Source organism: Geotrypetes seraphini, chromosome 9, assembly GCF_902459505.1.
Source record: "Geotrypetes seraphini chromosome 9, aGeoSer1.1, whole genome shotgun sequence".
Lineage (NCBI taxonomy): Eukaryota > Metazoa > Chordata > Amphibia > Gymnophiona > Dermophiidae > Geotrypetes > Geotrypetes seraphini.
The window spans coordinates 63079183-63102842 of record NC_047092.1 but is presented as its reverse complement, the minus strand read 5'-3'; the positions used below and the strand labels follow the sequence as shown (position 1 = coordinate 63102842).

General features: G+C 41.8%; 1 protein-coding gene across 6 annotated transcripts in view; it reads left to right on the top strand.

The window, feature by feature from the left end:
• The window catches only part of PRICKLE1 (prickle planar cell polarity protein 1), a 237088-nt gene that overhangs the window by 167066 nt on the left and 46362 nt on the right, over window positions 1-23660 (top strand). The window contains exon 1 of one of the 6 annotated variants that reach the window (XM_033958669.1): window positions 14763-14783. The exons of the other annotated variants lie outside the window; for them this stretch is intronic. The gene's annotated coding sequence lies outside the window, so the exon portion shown is untranslated. Of the gene's footprint in view, window positions 1-14762; window positions 14784-23660 lie in introns of those variants that run through there. 6 annotated transcript variants of the gene reach the window in all.

The window sequence follows — 23660 nt, the reverse complement described above, 5'->3', positions numbered from 1 at the left end:
AGGAAAGAGAGATGCTGCACAGGCTGGAGTGGTGGGAAGGGAGGGAAAGAGAGATGCTGCACGAGCTGGAAGTGTGGGAAGGGAGGGAAAGAGAAATGCTGCATGGACTGGGTAGTGGGAAGGGAAAGGGAGAATGGTTGGACATGGGTGCATGGAGCAGGAGGAAAAGAGAGATGGTGCACATGGGGAAAAGAAGAAAGTGGTAAAATTGTTGGACATGGTGGTAGAGAGAAGAGAGGGAGAAATATTGGATGTTATGGAGAGAGAAGGGTAGGGCAGATGGAAAAGGATGCAAGAGGGAGGAATGTTTGTTATGATGGTGGAGGGAAGGGAGGGAGAAACGTGGCATGATGGAAATGGTGACACCATGTGGGAGAGGTGGGGGAGAGGAGAGGGTTGCCAGGAAAATTAATGAGCAGAGGATAGTGATTATAGTGGGTGAAAATACAGTAATGGGGAGTAGACTGAAGATGGAAGGGGACAGAAGAGTGGGTGAGAGGAGAAGATGGAAATTTGATAGGAAGCTGAAAAGTGAAGAGAAGGGAGAAAGAGGGTGAAATTTGAATGGACTTAGGAAGAAAAAAAGGAGGAAAGAGCTGAATGGAAAGGTTAATATGTCAGAGGCAGTTGTAGAGAGGGAATGGAACAAGATAGGAGAGAGAAGAAAAGACCAATGGACAACAACTACTTGAAGAAGAATTTGTAGAAAAAAGAGAAACTGGAATCAACTTGTTGGAAAAATAAATCTCTAGACGACAAAGGTAAAAAAAAGGAATTTATTGACTGAAATACATTAGCTTTGTGAAATGTATATAACAAATGTCTTTGTACCTTGTTCAACAAAAAAGGAAATGCATTTCTGTTTTTCTTTATTTCTTTCTTTAGCACTTGCTGATCCTTGCTGTAACTGGTGGGAATCCCCAAGCACCGCCAACTGAGGACCTCTTCCAAAGATGGCCAGAACTCCCTTCTATCAAGCATAGCAGTCATTGGCAGCATCCTCGAGCCACTGAGGAGCCAGCATCTGTGGCTTAGGGATATTTTTACTGCCTCCCAAGCTTGATCAAGGGAGTTTGGGCCATCTTCAGAGAAGTCTTAAGCTGACATAGCTTTAGGTCCTCATGAACTGGGATATTTATATTTTACATTTACATTACAGGCTCTGGCTGAGACCCATTTACAAACTAAGTATTCTTCCCAATTAATATTTCCAAATGAATAGTGTATTTGTAAATGGGTCTCTACCGGAGCCTCTAATTCAGTAACATAATTAAATGAAATAACTACTTCTGAAGTTTATGGGGATGGAAGAGATTACTTGCGAAGACAGAAGAGATTGCTTGCGAGGACAGGTTTGATTTCTGTCTCCCCTTAACTCTCTAACTCTAACTGCTGGTCAGTCTTCTCAATTACCATAAAACAGTCCTATCTGCCCTCTACTGACCTGTCCCTCCACAATCCCAGTGTTGACATAGGAGCACAAGATTATTACAGACAAACATTTCATGCTGTAAAATAGAAGATCTCAGTTTTATTACAAGGGCTCACAAACAACCAACAACCTTACCCCCCACACATATCCTCCCCAGATGTATCGGAGTCAAACTAGAGTATTGATACCATTGTTTTCTGGTTCATCATTAGCTAAGCCTGTCGTAGGGAATCTTCTTAAGACTTGGTTCCTCTTGGGGGTGGAAACCAGCCTGATGGTTAGAGCAGTGGGCTGAGACTCAGAAGAGCCACAGGTCACATTCCATTGATACTACTTTTTAAAATATATATATTTTTATTGATTTTAAACAATACAGAAATCACCCATTAATACCCCTTTTACAGCAAAAATAGAACAATGGTGCGTGGTCTTCATCATAAGGTGTGTGGGGACAGACTTAAAGATCTCAATATGTGCACTTTGGAGGAAAGGCGGGAGAAGGGAGATATGATAGAGATGTTTAAATACCTACGTGGCGTAAATGCGCATGAGTCAAATCTCCTTCAGTTAAAAGGAAGCTCTGGAATGAAAGGGCATAGGATGAAGTTAAGAGATGATAGGCTCAGGAGTAATCTAAGGAAATACAATTTTACAGAAAGGGTGGTAGATGCATGGAACAGTCTCCCGGAAGAAGTTGTGTAGACAGAGACTGTGTCTGAATTTAAGAAAGTGTGGGATAGGCACGTGGGATCTCTTAGAGCAGTGGTCTCAAACTCAAACCCTTTGCAGGGCCACATTTTGGATTTGTAGGTACTTGGAGGGCCGCAGAAAAAAATAGTTAATGGCTTATTAAAGAAATTACAATTTTGCATGAGGTAAAACTCTTTAATAGTTTATAAATCTTTCCTTTAACAGTTAAAGGCTGCGAGTTTGAGACCGCTGTCTTAGAGAGAGGAAGAGATAATGGTTACTGCGGATGGGCAGACTAGGTGGGCCATTTGGCCTTTTATCTGCCATCATGTTTCTATGTAATTGGAAGTACAAAGTTCAGAGAGAATCTATACAACATGTGGATTACAACAATCATCTAAAAGTGCCCAAACCCTTTGGAAATATGGAACCTTACTCCGTCTGATGGCAGCAACCTCCTCATATTTGCGAATTAAAGCAAGTTCCAGACCACCATGCTGAGAAAGTACTTTTTTCCATTCTAATAAACCATGCTGAATAGCTAAACCCGTGAAAGCGTCAAACAATTTAACCTTGTTATTTTGTACTAGATAAGATAAAGCAACTGAGCGCAAGATAACAATTTTATATGTTAACTCGACATGAAATCCAAATATATCTTGAACTCGTTGCCATACTGCATCCCAAAATGTCTTACAACATCACACCCAAACGACATATGATAAAAGGCACCTACACTTATGATTTGGGGCAAGTCACTTAATCTCCCCCCACCATCCCCATTGACTCAGGTACAATCATAGGGGCTTAGTGGGCTACCCTTAAGACATGTTTTTTGCTCTTAACCCCAATTATTAGTAGCAAGGTCTCCTTGTATAAACGAGCCTGTGCTAAAATAACTGGCCAGTGGTAAAATAACACTTGTTAACAGTAGTACATGTTAGTAACTATGTCCCTTAGATTGTAAGCTTTCAGGGATGGGAAGACCTACTGAACCTGAATGCACTGGTGCAGAGAGGGTAGGGGCAGGATCGCGGCAGAGGAAATGACAGCTCCAGAGGCCGATGGCAGCTTGCAAAGATCACTAGCACCAGCTATCCTCTCTACAGGCTGCTCCACTGCTGGAATTAGGTAAATGGAAGAGCGGGAGGCCAGGGGGGAAGCCAAATACCGCAGCACTTCCTGACTGATCCCCCTCGCCCCCTAAAGCAGGAGCAGCCAGCCAGCAAGAGGCAGCGCTGCCACTCCTGCTTTAGAGAACAAGGGGGAGGTTCAGTCACTGAATCGGGAGGCTGATTTTTTACAAAAACCAAATCAATTCGAATCGATTCACCTGAAGTGAATCGATTTGAATCGTAAATCAGGCAGCACTAGTGTTTACTAGCTGTTAACCATTATTGATGTTAATTAGCATCCATTACCATTAACATTTATGCATTCATCTGGCTGCATGCTATTCTATAAGGCAGGGTGCGTAACTCCCATAGTACATATCCCATTAGAACATAAAAATTGCCATACTGGAACAGACCGAAGGTCCATCAAGTCCAGTATCCTGTTTCCAACAGTGGCCAACCCAGGTCCCAAGTACCAGACAGAAACCTAAGAGTAGCAACATTCCAGATCTGAGATTGTGATGTCATAATGCCTCATTCCACCAATGCCTAAGAACCAACTTCATCAGTGATGTCACAATGGTTTGATTGTCCTATACTTGGCTCACATAAGAACATAAGAGCTGCATTAGTGGGATAGACCAAAGGTCTATCAAACCCAATATCCTGTTTGCAACCCAGGTCCCAAGCATCTAGCTAGATCCCAAGTTGCAAAACAGATTCTATTCTTCTTATCCTAGGAAGAAGCAGTGGGATTTCCCCAAATCATCTCAATGATGGCTTCTGGACTTCTCTTTTAGGAAATTTCCCAAAACTTTTGGAGGGGCATGGGCATGTCAGGGGCATTCTGAAAAGTTACCCACATACTTATAGACTATGGGGTAAGCACACTTAACTTAGACACCTGCATTTATACCAGATTTCAGCAGGCGTACATCTGGTGCCCAGTTAGGCACAGGAATTGGCTCATGCCCTCTGTAGAGTGGCACTTCATGTCTCTTTTGGCATTGATTGTAAAGCACTATTTATAGTATTTCCCCCATAGGGGTCATTTCTATAAAGGTTGCCCAAATTTGGATGCCAAAATACAAAGCGCTGAGCACAAGTTCTATAACCATGTCTGGAAGCCCAGATTCCATTATAGAATAAAGCGTACATCCGTGTTTGCATGTCAACATTGAGGCGCTATCACTTACACCAGGGGTGCCCAACGCGTCGATCGCGATCGACCAGTAGCTCAGGAAGGCAACGCGAGTCGATCGCGGAGCCCATCCCGGGCTCTGTGATAGACTCGTGTTGCCGTCCTGATCTATGGGCCGATCAGCCTTCCTCTCCAGTGTTCTCCCTAGGGCCTTTTAGCTGGGCGGTCCGCCCAGCTGTCATCTGCCGCTGCTGAACATTAAAAAAAAACCCAAAAAACCGGCTTGGAGATTTCAACCCGTAGCGAACTTATGCTCCGGGCTCTAACGTGCTTCTCTTCTCTTCCCTCCGAAACCGGAAGTTATGGCCGGGGGGGGGGGGGGGAGAGAAGGGAAGCCGGCACGCACATGTTGAGAGCCCTGAAGCAAGCGTTCGCTACCGGCTAATGCGGGAGACAGGTTAGTGAAGCATTTGTTTTTCTTCCTGCTGGGTCCTGCCTACTTTCTGTTTCCGCGAAGGCAGGACCCGGCAGCATTTCCCCCAATAGGTTGATCACGATCTTGGGCTGATCAGCCTTTCTCTTCCCGACGGCAGAATTGACGTCGGGGAGAGGAATGCTGGTTGGCCGAAGCAGGGAGAGCTTGGGGCCTGTTATTGGTGGCGTTTGGGTCCTGGTCCTCGATGGTAATGGCAGTGGCAGTGGCTTGGGGGAGGGCAGGGAGAAAGAAAGAAAAAGGGCAGGCAGGGAGACAGAAGGAAAGAAGAGAAACAGAAAAAAATGAAAGGGAGGCAGAGAGAAAGAAAGGGCAGGGAAGAGGAAGGAAAAGTTGGGGGAAGGAATGAGGTCTGGAGGAAAGGAAGCATACAGGCTAAAAGAAGGGAAGAAAGATTGTATGCACAGTCAGAAGAAGAAAGTGCAACCAGAGACTCATGAAATCACCAGACAAGGTAGGGAAAATGATTTTATTTTAAATTTAGTGATCAAAATGTGTCTGAATTTATATCTGCTGTCTATATTTTACACTAAGGTCCCCTTTTACTAAACCGCAATAGAGGTTTTTAGAGGAGGGAGCCTATGAGTGTTGAGAGCAGCTCTGGGCATTCAGCGCAGCTCCCTGCGCTAAAAACTGCTATCGTGGTTTAGTAAAAAGGGAGGGGGGTATATTTGTCTATTTTTGTATGGTTGTTACTGAGGTGATAGTGCATAGAGTCATCTGCTTTGACCTCTTTGAAAAACCCTGGAATAGGAATGATGATTAACATTTTCTATGCGTACAGTGTGCTTTGTGTTTTGTTTTAATTTTATTGTTGGTAGATCATTTTGACTTAGTCATTTAAAAAGTAGCTCGCAAGCCCAAAAAGTGTGAGCACCCCTGACTTACACCATATAAAAATCAGGCATAAATGTTAGCATTTAAATATTGCGCTTTATCATATAACATAATATTCTATAAATTATGTGCAAAAGTGCGGGACTTGCCCATGTTCTTCCCCCCGTGCTATGCGACCTGAGCCTTCACATTCTAGAATCTTGCCAAGTGCACACATCACACATTGTTCTATAATTGTATCATGTACAAGGCATTAGGAAGCAATTTGTAATGCAACAATGTGCCTGCATTTTGCGTACCCACTGCTACCCCGGTGGTTTTATGCTGATATTCCTGTGCTAATCTTTCTTCCTGCATCATGGAGAAAGATTAGCATAGGAAAATCAAGCATAAAACACTGCACTAATGGGTTATGCAGCTTACTGCTAGACTGTAAACCCTTGGGGGACAGGCAGATACCTACTGCACCTGAATGCAACTTGCCTTGAGCTACTATTGAAAAAAAGTGTGAACTAAATCTAAATCCGTGTAGATATGCAGACTTCAAGAATCTTGCTTTCTATCCATCAACTGCCTTATTGGTTTTGCCAGTGAGATTTCTTTCAAACAAAATGTGTTGTACTAGCCTGGAGCAACACGGAGTTGCTGGATAGAGCCACCATTGGCCGCAGAGCATAAAGCATGATCATCACACACAAATCACCTTATGCTGGGATGCAAAAGCTTCGTTCGCCAACACAGCGGAACTTGATTATACCTTCTAGAAAGGAGTTAAGTCTGCAGACAGTAAGAGAAAAGGTGTTTTCATGTAGTGGTCCAGATGAGTGGAATAAGCTTCCTTCTTTCATTAAGCAGCAAGAAAGTTTGCTGGCTTTCAAGAAACTGTAAAAACGTCATTTCTTTTGTCATCAGCTTTGTTATGACGACTACATCTTTGCTCTCTGAATTGATCCTTTTGGGATGGCAGGGTTGTTTGACGATGTTTAATTCCCCAAAGCAACTTCATCTATTCCTTATCTCCTCTAGAAATTACCAGACTTCTTCATGTAATACGTTTTTTGTAATTCTTTTGTAATCCGCCTTGAACCGCAAGGCAATGGCAGAATAGAAATCTCTAATGTAATGTAATGTATTTCATGTCAATCAAACTTAGGCGATCATTACAGAATCGAGCTTAGCAGCACCTAACTTAAAACTTAGGCGCTGTAATGTAGGCCAGGGTTTTAAAGGCCTATATTATAGGCACCTAAATCCTTTAGAGCAGTGTTCTTCAACCGCCGGTCGATGGACCGGTACCAGCCCGCGGAAATTTCCTGCCAGTCTACAGGGCCAGCACATGCATCGAGCCCCAGACAGTACTCTTCAGCCGCCGGTTCACGGTGTGATCGATGCAACGTTGTCTTTGGGCCGGCTCCCTCTTCCTCAGTGCTGCAGTGCAAAAAGCCGTGGGCAGAGGCTTGTACGCATGTCCTGCATCTGAACTGGAAGCCTTCTCTCTGACGTCGCAACATCAGAGGGAAGATTCCAGATGAGGCGCGGGATGCGCGAAGAGCCGCTGCCCACGGCTTTGTGCACTGCAGCACTGAGGAAGAGGGAGCCGGCCCGAAGGTAACACCGGGGGGCAGGCCTGATGAAGGCAAGGCACAGCATGGAGAGAGGGAGACAACAACAGAAGGGGGAATGATTTTATTTTTGAATTTAGTGATTGATTTACATCTTCTGTCTGTTCAGGAAGAAATGCATTTGTTTCTTTTCCTCTGGGGTTGTACTGCATGCAGAGTCTTGCATCTTAGGGTTCGTTTGTATATATTAGTACTTTTAATTTTTTTGTCCCATATTTGCATGGGGTTATCTGTGCTCTGGTAGAAATGAATATTGAGAAGCATACAGTGTGCTTTGTGTAGTTTAATTTTGTTGTTAATACGATTATATTTTGTGTGTGTATATATGAAAAATGAATGGGAAAAATGGTGTTACAATTAGTACTATTATAGGAGCGGGGTCTGGGGTAGAGATTGGGTGGAGATGGGCGGGGTCTGGCCCACGACTTAGCCCAGTGTGCTTCAACTGCCGGTCCACAAAATAATTATTTTATTTCCACTGGTCCATAGGTGTCAAAAGGTTGAAGAACACTGCTTTAGAGAATCATGCCTACTGGTTCCTAAGTCTTCCTCTGTCCCTAAACACTCCTACTGTGATGTTAGGCGCCACTTAAGTGCCATGTGATAGGCGCCTATCTTTTATAGAATTGTGTCTAAGAAGATAGGCACCTAGCTCATAGGAATTCTATGAGTGTTGAAGCTTTTACCACCACAGCCGGCGATAAAAAAAACCCTAACGTGGTTTCATAAAAGAAGGGGTAAGTTAGGTGTCTAACTTTAGGCACCTCTTTATTTAGGCGCTTCTTATAGAATTTCCCCGAAAGTTCCTTCAATAAAGGTAGGCGTGGTTAGGATGTATCGCTTTCGATTTCGCTGCCCGCAAACACTTTTAGCTGCTGCTGGATTAGAGATTTTGCGTGTCTTTTCAAGCTTCCTGTGTTTTATTGGGTTCTTTGGTTTGTTGTATACGCATTTGGACCCCTGAGGAAGCAGTGTTTTCCGAAACACGGAACGTGTCAGGTCCCACGGATTCACACCTGAGAACCATAATTTTCCAATCCAATCCTTAGTTTTATGTACCTGGTCTTTCCCTGAAGGGGAGTCGATCCGGTTCACAAAATTAGCCCAAAAGGGTAGGAGCAAACAATAATTAAACAGGAGTACAACTATAACAAACCATTATTCATCAGTTAAGAATTTCTTGAACAAATACATCTTCAAAGTTTTTCTGAAACAAGTCAAAGAGGAAAGGGATCTAATTTCTGGAGGAAGGTCATTCCAGATTTTTACCAAGGCATATGCCAGAAAGTGGATGAGCCTTCCTAAAGTTCGAATACCCTTAATAGACGGAAATGCTCATTTAAATTTATGTGTTGCGAATTGAAGAAAAGTGTAAGTAATGGGGAAAAAAAAAAAATCCCATATAGACTTTTAAATACCACACTAGCACACTTGAACTGGACCCTCCAATACACCGGAAGCCAGTGTAACGCCCTCAGCAATGAAGTGGCATGATCACATCTTCTCTTACCCAAAATTAATTTGGCAGCTGTATTCTGAATAAGCTGCAATCTCCTTAAATTGCCCTTAAACTGATGTAAAGAGAATTTGCATAATCCAGATGAGCTAATCCTGCACTAGCACGGCAAAATGATGTTGTTGGAAAAAAACAACGTACCCTCCTCAACATCCGTAAACTGAGAAACCATTTTTTTCGATACATTATTAATTTGATTAGTTAAAGAGAGAGTAGAATCCAGAACGAACCCAAGAATTCTAGATGAAAATTCAATCTTCAGATTATCACCAGAGATGAATCGTATAGAACAGGGGTCTCAAAGTCCCTCCTTGAGGACCGCAATCCAGTCGGGTTTTCAGGATTTCCCAATGAATATGCATGAGATCTATGTGCATGCACTGCTTTCAATGCATATTCATTGGGGAAATCCTGAAAACCCGACTGGATTGCGGCCCTCAAGGAGAGACTTTGAGATCCCTGGTATAGAAGAAGGTAAGTTACATACAATAGGGCCAAACCATAGGAATTTAGTTTTAGTGGTGTTTAGTTTCATACGTACGGTGGAAGCCCAATTTTTATATTTTTATGTATTTTTACTCATTTTTGAATGCTACATTTTCTCATTCTTAATAAAGATCAGCTTTTAACACCTTGTACATTGTATCTGCAGTTTTTTTCCTTTGTTAAGGATGTATCATGGACTTGTTTACGAGTTAGGCGCCTCTGTGAAATAGGTGCTTTTAGGCTCCGATATTGGTGCCTAACATTAGGCAAAGAAAACCCCGGCATAAATGTGATGCGTCTAAATGTTAGGACACTGAGCACCGCCCAAGCAAGCTTAGGTGATGCTAGGCCTGAACTATAATGGGCACCTTCTTTTTATAGAATCGGTGCCGATATCAGCGCCTAATTTTAGGCGGACTTTATAGGATCCGGGTCTTACTGCCTACAGAATAGATGGTGGAAGGGCCCTTGCACTAATGGGGAAATTAGTGCATGGACATTTAATATAGAAAAATAGAAAAATCAACCATTTACCTCTACAATAAAAGTGGTAATAGCATGCGGAAATGACCCACGTAAGGATTACACTAAGGGCTTCTTTTACAAAGGTGCGCTATCGGTTTTAGATGCGCGCTAGCTGCTACTGCCTCCTTTTAAGCAGGCAGTAATTTTTTGGCTAGTGCGCGCTAATTTGCTGTGTGCGCTAAAAACGCTAGCGCACCTTTGTAAAAGGAGCCCTAAGGACACTTTTAATGCAGTTTGGTATATTTTTCTTTCTTTATAGCTGTCAAGAACATAAGAAATGCCTGCACCGGATCAGACCGTGGGTCCATCTAGTCCGGTGGTCCGCACCCGCGGAGGCTCAGCTAGGTGTTCCCCGATGAGAACCTTAGTCACTCGTATCCCTCAATGTGTCTTGCAAGAAGATGTGCGTCCAACTTGCCCTTAAATCCTTGAATGGTAGTTTCCGCCATAACCTCTTCCGGGAGTGCGTTCCAGGCGTCCACCACTCGCTGTGTGAAATAGTATTTTCTGACATTTGTCCTGGTCCTGTCTCCCTTTAGTTTCAGTCCATGACCTCTTGTCCGAGTCACATTTGACAATGTGAATAACGTTGTTTCTTGCTCTATTTTGTCGATTTCTTTTAGTATTTTAAAAGTCTCTATCAGATCCCCGCGCATTCTTCTCTTCTCAAGGGCGAACAATCCCAGTTTTCCGAGGCTTTCATTGTAGCTCAATTTCTCCATATTTTTAACTAGCTTCGTCGCTCTCCTCTTCACCCTCTCCAGTATTGCTATATCCTTCTTTAAGTAGGGAGACCAGTGTTGTCCATCAGTATCTGCATCTTCTACCCCTCCTTTACTGCTGCTATGGATTTTCAGTAATAATTACTTAGCCTGTTTCCAGATTTTGAAATTAATTATAATTCTTTTCTTGCTAATGTTCATATTAGTTTCCCTTTCATGATTGCAGACTTTAGTGCATTTGTAACAATTTTTTTTTTGTCTCCAGTGTCCTCGTCTTATGAGTGGTTTTCATTACTGTACTTTTCTGTAAGAGTATTTCTTTTGTTGGTTGTTTTCAATGAACTTAAGGGCCCTTTTACTAAGCTGCGTTATGCGCTTAAGACAGGAAAAAAAACAACCCTAATATAGGACACTCTAAAGCATCCTACATTTTGGAATGTGCACATGTATTTTAGTCATTTTTTTCATGGGTCATGGGGTGAAGAGTGAGTTTTCCTTCACTATCCAGTTGTTAGGTACCATCGACTTGTGTTCGAGTCCTAGCAACTTGATGAACATCATCAAGTTTTTGTGGCAGAATACAGTAGATTGCTGGGCCTTTCTTCCGTGCAGTATAAATCCGATGTTGTCACCGTCATCACATTACACCAATCCTCCGCCTCCAACACTGCCCATCTGCCGCTGATGGGTGGTTCGTCGTTAGTCTGACATCTCCGCGGAAACCTGTCCGCCTTGGGAGGCCCTGCTGGTAGTGAAACTTCTGAACTTTCAGCTTCTCAGATGCCCGCAAGCTCTAGTGGCACGATGAGCCAATGTACCATGACTGGGGTCGCTAAGAAGTTATTGCACAGTAAAATAGATGCACTAAGTGGAGAATTCATCAGTGGTTGCAAAGCAGTTGTAGTGTGCACTAACAGTGTTAGCATGCACTAAATGCTAACACAGCCATACGAATATAATGGGTGTCTTAGCGTTTACTGCTTTCTAAATAATAGTGTGTTTCCAAGCACATACTAAATCATTTAGAGCTGGATTCTACAATAGCCACCGAAAGCGCCTAATTTAATTGGTTTAATTGCCTTTATTCAATGTGATAATTGATTGTGTCGTTTAAAAGCAATTAAATTGTCATTAAAGAAAGATGGCACCTCCACAAATGGCACCGGAAAGCACAGTTACTTACCGTAACAGTTGTTATCCAGGGACAGCAGGCAGCTATTCCCACATGTGGGTAACGTCATCCACGGAGCCCGGATGCGGACAGCCTTGCAAGCAGACTTGCTTGTAGAAAACTTCAGAAGTTATGAGTCGGCCGCACCACGCGAGTGCCTTCCCGCCCAGCACAGGGCGAGTCTCCTCAGTTCAGATAGCTAGCAGAGAAGCCAACCAGGGGAGGTGGGTGGGTTGTGAGAATAGCTGCCTGCTGTCCCTGGATAACAACTGTTACGGTAAGTAACTGCTTTATCCCAGGACAAGCAAGCAGCCTATTCTCACATGTGGGTGACCTCCAAGCTAACTAAAATGGGATGGTGGAAGTGTTGGCAATTTAGGAGAATACATTTTGTAATACTCTCTGGCCAAAATGGCCATCCCGTCTGGAGAAAATATCCAGACAATAATAAGAGGTGAAAGAATGAATCAAGGACTAGGTGGCAACTTTGCAAATTTCTTCAATAGGAGTGGATCTGAGGAAAGCTACTGAAACCACCATGGCTAACACAGCAATTCGCGACTAAAAAGAACACAAACCGCGGTGAGAGAAGGCACGAAGCGAACAAAGTTCAGCGCAGAGTGTCAAAGTACAGACTTCTCGGCTCTGCAGAGAACTGAGGAGACTCGCCCTGTGCTGGGCGGGAAGGCACTTGCGCATGTGCGGTGCGGCTGACTCGAAACTTCTGAAGTTTTCTACAAGCAAGTATGCTTGCGAGGCTGTCCGCATCCAGGCTCCGTGGATGATGTCACCCACATATGAGAATAGGCTGCCTGCTTGTGCTGGGATAATCGCGGTTATGGAGGCGCTTGCTAGCTCCTAAGGGTAAAATAGGCGTGGTTACTACTACTGTTTATAATTTCTAAAGTGCTGAAAGGCGAACATAGCGCTGTACATTTAATACCCTTAGGCATCGGTAGGTTCCTCTGTGGTCAAGATTCTTATCATAGATAGATGCCGAAAATGTAGGCCTTGAAAACCCTGGCCTACTTTTCTGGCGCTTATCTGTGACATGGCCACAATTCTGTAAATGGCGCCATTTATAGAATCCGGACCTCGGCGCCTGTTGATGAATTCCCTTCTAACTGATTAGCACAAGGTTAATGTGGAGCCCTCACCATCTCCTAAATAGGTGGTATTGAGGCCCGGATTCTCTATAGGGCGCCAATCGTGTGTCAGTCATACTATAGAGAATTGCACCTCCACGAAAGATAGGCACCTGAAATGTAAGCCAGAGTTTTCTGGTCCTACATTTACGGTGCCTAAGTTTGTCACGAATCACGCCTACGTAACACTTTAGGCCGTCTAATGCTGCTTCCAGCTTTAGCCACGCCCATAGTGGCATTCAACAGCCTAAAGCACCTACGTAGGTGTGATTTCAACGTGTATTATTTAGGTCCGATTGGTGCTTGAACAGTGCATTTTGTTTGCCATTTTAAATGGCATTTGTTAATTAACTTAGGCACTGGTAGGGCACCGTTTCTAGGATTTCCCCTTGGGTGCTCATCAGTTATTTTTTTAAATGGTTGCATGTAGTGGTAACATTTGCACACAGTCATAAATTAAATTAATGGATAATAAAGAGGTTTTATAGCCATGAAAAAAAATGGCCTTGACGTTATTAAGACCCAAGTAAGTCAGGACCCCTTTATTTCTTAAGTTAAAAAAAAAAAAATGGTTCCCATCTTCCAGAAATTAAAACTTTTTAGCATAATTTTTTGCAACTTGTAAAGCAAGATGTTTCACAGATGCTAAGCTCCCTGTACTATTGATCTAACCTCTCTTAAGTTCTTATGACACTTTTAAACTTTCACTCTACTGTGTAGAGCTTACCTTTGAGTTGTGTCTGGTTTCACTGTAATAATTCTATTAACCTACTGTTTAAAGAAAGAATACACAGTTTTTATTTATTTATACTTTCCTATCTCTTGTGGGCTGATAGGACCTAGCAGACCTCCTTGGCTCTTCCTAAATTAGGTGGAGAATTGGGGGTGAATTCATATGTTAATGGCCACTTCTCAGTCCTTGAGAACTTGCTAAATTATTCGGACACAATAGTCCCCATTTGTTGACATCATTGTTATGGGCAAGTTTGAGATGATTTTAAAGAGGGAGCCTTTGCATATTTCCTCAGTCTGTCCTGAATGCAAAGAGAGGGCATTTGAGAAGGCAGTTTAGAGCACTTCATGCAACACTGGCTAGCTGAAGTTCAGATGACTGAAGCATGGTGTCTACGTAAGGTATGATTTTTCTGGGGGGTTTTCTAAAGGAAAACTGGACTGCACCTTTTACTTGGTGTCACTTTTGCAGACACAAGACATGGAGGGTGTAATCATAGTACTGGAGGAATTAAAGCATTAACAGGGATTAAACTAGAACTGTATAGCCAGGGTGTTTCAAATAATAGGCACTTATTTAAATACAAAGGGGATTTGGCAGGCACACAAGAAATGACATACTTTTTTGTATTTCGATATATTGTTTTCATTCTTATATTTGAAGCTTTTTTTATAGATATGTAATAATCAGTGTCTTAGTCTGCTCTGGCACCACAATCTCTTCTTTTAAAAAGTTCAGCATTTAATTATGTATATTTGAATTGTTGCTTTGAAGTGTTTTTGTGAATGCATTGTTGACTTTTTTTTATGAACGTTTTAGTGCAGAATCTATAGCAGTAGAATCAGCAGAAGAATAATTTCTCAATATTGGAACTAGGGAGGGAGAGGACATGCTATTGACTGCAAGAAAACTCTGCTTTCTAATTATGGCAGAAGTGTTTTTTTGGAACGGTTTCCTTCAGATTCTGGGCTTTTTTTTTTTTGTGAGGAGCTTCCTGATGTGTCCGTGCAGGGAGGGGTTTTCCCATGTTAGTCCTGTGCAAAGAGCAGACCAAGTTTATTGTGAGGGCTTGACGCTGGGGATGCTCCAAGCCATCTGGATCAATCTGTTCATAACTGTGCGAGTCGGGGCTGCAGTGTGTCTGCATCAGAATGAGTAAGTGCCAGGGCTTTTTTTTTTATTTTTTTTTTTCATTTGCATTTTCCCTTGCAGATCATGAGGAAGCTTCTGAGAGAATCAGTAAGCGGTAATATGTGAGGAAGTTTGGATTGGGATGGCAAGTGCTTATCTTAGTGCAGCGTCTCTCAAACTGTATGCCACGGCACAGTGATGTGCCCAGAAGAGATTCTAGAATTTTATTTTAAAAAATTCCCTTTGTAAGTATACACTAGAATAGATGACACGTACGTCATGTACGCAAGAGTCTGTCAATCTTATGAGCATCTGTGCACGTAAGGATACAACCACCCAAAACAAGCATCATTCTTTGACGTGATTGGTCCTTGAAAACTAACTGCAAGTAAGTTTATTTTATTTTATTTTTTTTGCAGTAGTTACCCTAACTTGAGCAACAAAGCACTCAAAACTTTTTTTTTAAACTATTTGGATCTTCTTATCTTTGTGAATTTGGATTTCCAGCTCTGACAGAAATTTTTTAAAACAGAGAACGATTGCAGAGGGTGGATGATGAAATGCGTGTTTGCTTGTCAACTGTTCAGCTGGGTTTTGAGCTAATTTGCATTCAAAAACAAGCACATCCTTCGCATTGATGAGCAATTCTATTCTATCTACTTTACCCCCCTCCCTTTACAAAGCCGCGCTAGCGTTTTTAGCGCCGGCCATGGCGGTAACAGCCCAGACGCTCATAGGAATTCTGTGAGCAGCGGAGCTGTTCCCGTGGCGGCTGGCGCTAAAAACGCTAGCGCGGCTTTGTAAAGGGAGGGGGTTAGTTTTCACCATTGTTACCATTACCCATGCAAAGCTTAAAGAACTTTAAATAACTTAAATTTAATGTTTTATTGGTTTTGCAATTTTGTAATTTCAATTATACTGCACCGCGAAAAACATTTGCTCCGTTTAGTGTGTCAGAGCTAAAATGGTTTGAGAGATATTGCCCTAGCGCAAGCAAGTGGCTGGATCAGGACTGGCACAACCATTAGGCAAAACTAGGTGGTTGCCTAGGGCAGCAACTTCTTGAGAATAGCTAAGAGCAGTTGCAGTCAAAACAAGAGCTCCTTACAGCTGTAAAAATTTAAGCAACCATCAGTGTGTACTTTTACCTGTAGTTTTATAGGACCTTTTTGTTTAATTATCAAAGTCTTGCAGGGGGGCAGAAAGAGCTGCAGGCTACAGGCCTGAAAATTTAATTGAGGGGGGGGTATATGGCTGAAGGTTCAGCTAGGGCGCTCACCACCCTTACACTGGCTCTGGTTAGGAGCGATCCAGAGACTGCAGAGCTGTTCACAGACATGCCTTTCTCGCTGTTTCTGTCCTGAAGATAATTCATTGTATGGATTTAGCCCCATTCCTTTCACCTCATCTGCTGACAGTTGGTAAATGAGTAATGTTGGGTTCAATGGAGAAAGCTGATGGTCTGTCATTAGTTAGATTCAACTCTGACCCAAATACAGTTTGGAATCCTTCATGGTGAGGTTTCATGCATCCTTACAATGCAAGCTTCTCAGTTCCCCTGTGAACATGCTTACAATTACAGGGCTCCTTTTACTAAGGTGCGTTAGGGCCTTAATGCGCAGAATAGCGCACGCTAGACCTTAACATCAGCATTAAGCTGGCGTTATTCTAGAAGCATATCACGCGGTGTAGCGCATGGTAATTTTGTGCGTGCGCTAAAAACGCTAGCACACCTTAGTAAAAGAAGCTCACAATCACTGACTTTCATCATCAAGCAGTGGAACAGAATGTGTGTGTGTGGGGAGGGTGGGTGGGTGTAAAAGAGGTTATTAGAATGATTCCACATTTGAAAAAAATGAACTGTTTGGCTAAATAACTTGTTCCCTATGGTTCTGTCTAAAGCAGTGGTCTCAAACTCAAGCTCTTTGCAGGGTCACATTTTGGATTTGTAGGTACTTGGAAGGCCTCAGAAAAAATAGCTAATGTCTTATTAAAGAAATAACAATTTTGCGTGAGGTAAAAACTCTATAGTTTATAAATCTTTCCTTTTGGCTAAGTCTTAATAATATTGTAATTTATAACTAAAAAGACATATGATCAAGAAACTGTTTTATTTTCTGATTATGATAAACATACCGAGAGCTTCAAAATAGTATTTGGCGGGCCGCATGTGGCCTCCAGGCCACAGGTTTGAGACAACTGGTCTAAAGCATCTCCTTGGGATCTTACCAAGCACTTGTGACCTGGGTTGGCCACGGTTGGAAACAGGATACTGGGCTTGATGGACCCTCGATCTGCTCCAGTATAGCAACTCATATGTTCTTAACCATTCCTCCCAACAGAGAAAGATTCAAAATGCAAACTTTAATGCCAAGGTTGCAAATGCCGTGCAAAGTTAATTACTATTAATTGTGTGTGGTACATTGCATCCAGTGTTGAGTGGTTTTAAGTCCATTAATTTGGGTTCTACCCAAGGACTTACAAAAAAATTATTATGAGAGTCTCTTGGTAATTTAAAAAAAAATCTTATTTGCTTCTTCATTGAAGAAGCAACCCACTTAATCCTAGACGTTCAGTTGCGAATGAGGTTAATTGGATGTTGATGCATTATTAAAGCTGTTGCGAGCCAAGAAAGCCAGCTTTGTTTGAGCTGCTCTTGTTAAAATTGTTCACAGTGTTTCTCTGTTCCAAGTGACATGCGATATGGTATCATCTCATTTACCGGTGAGCTGTAACACGTGCACCTTGTCAGCTGGTCCTTGGATAAAAGGTTTCCTTGAGATGTAGGTGGTCCCTGTAAGATTAGACTGATCTTTTGGCTTGGTCTCCAGAGCAATTTGTTCTTGAAACAATGGTGGTAAGAAAAGGTTTATTCATGGGACTCCTTTGATTGTGGAGCTTAATATTACAACCTAAAATATTTTTGTAAATTTACTGTATAAGCCTCTATTTTTATAAGTTTTTTTTTTTTTAAATTCAATTTTCTATACCGTTCTCCCAGGGGAGCTCAGAAGTTTACATGAATTTATTCAGATACTCAAGCATTTTTCCCTATCTGTCCCGGCAGGCTCACAATCTATCTGGGACAATGGGGGGATTAAGTGACTTGCCCAGGGTCACAAGGAACAGCGTGGGTTTGAACCCACAAATTCAGGGTGCTGAGGCTGTAGCTTTTAACCACTGTGCCACACTTTTTTTCAGTTGTAGCTTAAGGTAAACTATATTTAGTCTTTTACAAAGGTGTGCTAACCGATTAGCGCACACTAAACGCTAATGTGTGCATGGACATGTTAGCGTTCGCAAATTCAATTAGTGCACGCTAATCGGTTACTGCACCTTAGTAAAAGGGGGGGGGGGTAGATATTTCTTCTCCTTGAAGGGCTTGCAATCTAAGGGTCCCTGCCCCAGGTACATTAGATAGATTGTGAGTAGGGTTACCAGATGTCTAGATTTACCCGGACATGTTCTCTTTTTTAGAGGACTGTCCAGGCATCCGGACGGCTTTGCAAAACCCGGCACCTTGTCCGGGTTTTGAAAAGCATGTGCGTTAGTAGCATACTGAGGGAAGTTGGTGTCTAGGACAGAGGCGCCCGGCATTGTCACCTTGTGCACCCCCCATGTGCTCTTCCCTTCCACTCTGACATCACTGCACCCCCTGCTTTTCCATTATGCTCTGAAATTACCATGTTGTGTCCTCCTCTTGTACGTTTTTCCCATCTTTGCCAGCAGCAAGCATGCTGAAAAGCTGCTGCTCATGCCGGCTGAGGCTTCCTTCTGATGTCACTTCCTGGCCCCATGCACAGGAAGTGATGTCGAAGGAGGGACGAGGCCAGTGTGAGCAGCACGTAGGACAGTCTGCCCACTGCTTCCAAAGTTGTAAAGAGGTACAGAGTGTGCGGCGATGTCAGGACAACAAAGATGTGCAGGGGAGGGGGGCAGAAAGGAGAGGCACCAGCATCCCCATCATCAGCCCCCGGGGTGGTCCACACACCCCCTTCCCCCTTTACTATGCTACTAGTACTAATCTTTTTGATAGTATTCTGCTTTTGAACATGGTATATTTCCTTGCAAAATTGACATAGAAAGTCTGTTTAAATTCTTGCCTTGCACCTTCTCCACACAGGGCGGTCGACAACATTTTTATGGTGAGGTTGTGAAAAACTGTGAAAAATAAGTATATGCTGGAGGCGTAGCAGCACTCTTACTAACAAAAAAGAAGCATATTTATCAAATAATAATGAAATCTCCTTACGAGAGGCATAGAGGGATATGGGTGACTAAAATTACGCCAGGTGTACACCTGGCTGGGCCTCCGCGTGTGCAGATCGCCGGACTTGATGGACCGAAGGTCTGATCCGGAGATGGCAGTTCTTATGTTCTTATGTAAATATATCATTTAAATTATTGTGATATTTGTGAAAAGTGCTCAGTGCCCTTGTCTCCTGCAATTAGAGCCGCTAAGAGGACAATTATGGGACCATTTCACTTTTCTGTCCCTTCAAACGTTTTATGCTTCAGATTTATTACTGTATCACAGCTACTATTACAGTTATAATGAAAATGGAAACTTAATAGCACTTATCTCTGTTTCTTAGAAGTGACGTAATCTTATTTGAAGGATATGACCACAAAGCGGCCCAGCAGGATTTTTCTTTTGGCCTTATAAAATAAGTCGTGCATGTCTCTGTTTTAAGTTGGTTTGGAGATTGGCCCCTACCTACCTGTTATTTCATTTCGTGCTATATAATCCCGTGAGGGTAACCAGGAATTGTAACTTATTTGCATACCCGAGATTTTAGGCTGTAAAGTTTTTAGTCCTGGTTTGTTAACTATATTAGCGAAGCCATGTTATCTTACAGCGCCTTCTGAAAATAAATTAAGACAGTATTATTTGATAAATTTATTTCTTAATTTGATGTTTTTATTCTTAATATAATAATTTTACCGCTTTCACTTAAATTTTTATTGTCTTTTTAATTAATATGCTGTATTCTCATTTAAATATTGTACTTCACTGATTGTCCAGTCTTTCTCTCTTGTGTAAACCGCCTAAAATTCTTTTGATTGTGGCGGTATATAAAAATAAAGTTATGTTATAAATATGCATAAATGAATTGCTCCTCTACTTAGACCCAAGTTTCGCCAATTTAGGCTTCCTCAGGAGGAGTATTAACTGGAACAAAATAAAATCAAAGCTTCATCAAATCCAATAAAGAAACCTAACCAAGCACCCTCTCCCATACCACTAAAATATATTTTTCTTTTTAATTTATTTTATATTCAAACTACCCATGCACTTTTAGATTTGGCAGCTAACTAAGCTCCTGGTTGTATTGAGCAGCACGCTTACTTCCAACATGCATTTCAAATGCTTTTTGTGAGGCGCAGCTCTGGTAGAGGGAGAATTTGAACAAAGGGGAGTGTTGGTCAGGTGACAGAATAAAACCTGAGTGCACGTGTATGTTGGCATAAAGTCTGCCTACTGTTTTCTACAGCCATCTAAAATTTAGAAATTGGAAAAAGAATTTATAGGACACTAGTAAAGGTCAGATTTTTTTTTTTTTTTTTTTAAATGTAATCAGAGAAGATAGTGATCTCATTATACAACAAGGCTTCCTAAGCTTTTGGCACGATACTTGTTTCAATTCAGCATGCATTTTGTATTTATATTCCAGCATGCGGCCAAATCAAATATCCCCATATCAGACATTCTGGCATGAGACTCTGCTTTGTCATCCTGCTACTTCCTTTGAGTCTAGCAGACAGTCTCCTTTTCCAAAAGCTGCAGCCATTTTTCATGCCTATGTAACAGATTTGAAAATCCATCAATGAAAAACTGGAAAGCAGAGCTTGGCAAGCTCAGAGGGGAAATAACTCCTTCCCATGCGCTGATAAAACCTAAGGCTGAAGGGTTTCATTTTATCTGACAATGACATACAGCTGAAGTTTAAGGGTAGTGCAGAGCGAGACTGATCTTATGCTTTGACAGTATTATTTGAACAGATGCTACAGTATCATAAATATAACTGTTGAATTCTTAACAATGTTTTGCTAAACCTCTTAGAGAATGACACAGGGACAGAATTTGGCCCCGTCCCCACAGATAACCACTGGACACCAACCTGTGTCATTCTTTAGTGTCTATCTTAACCTCGTCAATACAAGGCTTGAGGGTCGGTGGCTGTGCCCATTCATACCCTGATTCTTCCCGCTCTCATTAAAGAATGGCACAGGGTTGGTTTCCTGCGTTTAATCCCTGTGTCATTCTCTATGAGGTCTAGTTTGTGTGTCCCTAATGGTCTAACAGTAATCTGACATTTTAGTCGCTTCTATGGGACAAGGGCGCTTAACCAGTGGTGCTTTCACACCCCAAATGCTCACAGCAATGTTTCTAAGCGAAGAGTGTGGTGCAGTAGTGGAAGCTACAGCCTCATTGTGGGTTCAAACTCAAGCTGCTCCTTGTGACTCTGGACAAGTCATTTAATCCTCCCATTACACCAGGTACATTAGATAAATTGTGAGCCTGCTGCGACAGACAGGGAAAAATTTATTGAAAATTTCTAGAACATAAAAATTGCCGCTGCTGGGTCAGACCAGTGGTCCATCATGCCCAGCAGGCCGCTCACACGGCGGCTCCCAGGTCAAAGACCAGTGCCCTAACCGAGACCAGCCCTACCTGTGTACGTTCCGGTTCAGCAGGAACTTGTCTAACTTTGTTTTCTCCTATAACAGTTTTCAAGTTTTTTTTATTTTAAATTTGATAAAAAATTTCTAAGCAATTAACAATATAAAAATTGGCATCTTGTAATATATAAACAATAGACATTAACCATAAGAAAATTGAGATAGAACTACAGTTTATCATGAAAAAGAACATAGATGGGGAAAAACATTAGGGAAGGGATTAAGAACTGCCTAAAATTTTTATTTTTTTAATAATTTTAATAGTTACAATATCAAACGATACCAAACCATTTGACTGTATTTGAACGTGGCAGGACAATAATTATAATGAACAGAGCTGATCTGTCAATTTGATCTTGTTATTTATCAAAAGTGTCTATATAGAGAAAGCTTTTGAGGGAGCCTTTAAATCTCTCTAGTATAGTTTCTTCTCTAAGATGGATGTGGTAAATAATTCCATAGTTGGGGAGCAGTAATTGAAAAGATTTCAGTAGGCCTTGTATTTATAACCTTTAATTATGGAATGGAGAGGAGGTGTTGGTTTGCAGATCTGACTGTCCTTGGAATTGCGTGTGGGATTAGAAGCCTTTCCAAGAATGCTGGTAATTTTGACTGTTGAATTTTAAAGGTTAGGAGGGTTATTTTATAAGTAATTCTGTGAGAAATTGGTAACCAGTGAGCATTTTTAAGAAGTGGGGTGACGTGTTCAAATTTCCTTGAGTTTGTAATAGTCCCTGGGTTTAGTGAGCAAGGTATGTAGTTGTCAGTAGTCACTAGTGAACAAATGGTTTAGAAAGGGGATAGGAGGGTTCATTGATCAGGCAAAGGGACCCAGGAACCAAAAAAAGGTTAAGAACCCTTGATCTAGGACAGGGGTGTCAAAGTCCCTCCTCGAGGGCCGCAATCCAGGCGAGTTTTCAGGATTTCCCCAATGAATATGCCTGAGATCTATTAGCATACAATGAAAGCAGTGTATGCAAATAGATCTCATGCATATTCATTGGGGAAATCCTGAAAACCCGACTGGATTGCAGCCCTCGAGGAGTGACTTTGACACCCCTGATCTAGGATGTCAACCCAGTATTTACATGGCATTATATTAAATTGTGGGCAATATCTTTTTCTTAGACTAATTCGATACATTTGTGTCCGTCTCTGGGGAAAGGAGACCAAAGTCTCAGATCCAAAAACATTGAGAGTGGCCAATTTTTCATATCTTGAGTCCATAAGCAGTCTGCAAACGTTACTTGTGTAATTTTTTATTATTTTTTTTTGTAATTTTTTTTTACTATTACTTCTTCACAAAAGAGAAAAGGGGTTTAGACTGTTGAGTTACAAATTGCTTGCGCTAATAGAATTCATTAAAATCTTTTTTTTTGTTTGTTTGTTTCTGGTGACTGTCGCCTTTTTCCAGAGATGGTCACATGCGTGAAGAGCTTATAAGTGGTGTGCTTTTGTTCATGAACTAAAGATAACATTACAATGCCATACATCAGTCCAATTAAAAAAAACAAACCCACAGATATGTGTGCATATGAGGAAAAATGTTGATGCTTTTCACACTTTTATTTTGATTAAACATTTTTTTAAACTCAAATGAAGTCTAATGCACATTAATTCGTAGGTTAATGTGCAATAAGGAACTCTTTTTACAAAGCTACGGTAATGATTCCGGGGTGGCAAATATAATATAGCTTATTCAGTTCCTATGGGCTGCATCCCATTTGCCAAGCCAGGACTCGCTACCACAGCTTTGTAAAAGGGGCCAGAAATCTAATTTATAGGTTAATGTGCATTAACTCCCCCCTCCCTCCCTTTTTACAAAACCACGGACACGGTATTTAGCGCAGGCCGGCACACTGAATGCTCTGCGCTGCTCCTGACGCTCATAGGAACTCTATGAGTGTTGAGAACAGCGCAGAGCTTTCAGCGCACCAGCCTGCACTAAAAACCGCTTCTGTGGTTTTGTAAAGGGGGGAGGGTTAGCGAATACCAAATGCTAAGAAACCCATAGGTAAAAAATTGATTTTTTAGCATTTAGCACACGCTAATCTTTGGTAAAAGAGCCCCTTAGATTTTGAACCCTCCAGAGACAAAAAAATACAGGCACATCTAATGAATTAAATGCATATTAATAAAATGCACATTCCTAATAAAACATTATCATCTATAGATTTTTGACGTTAATTCGTCTAACTCCCTCTTCTATTAAACTGC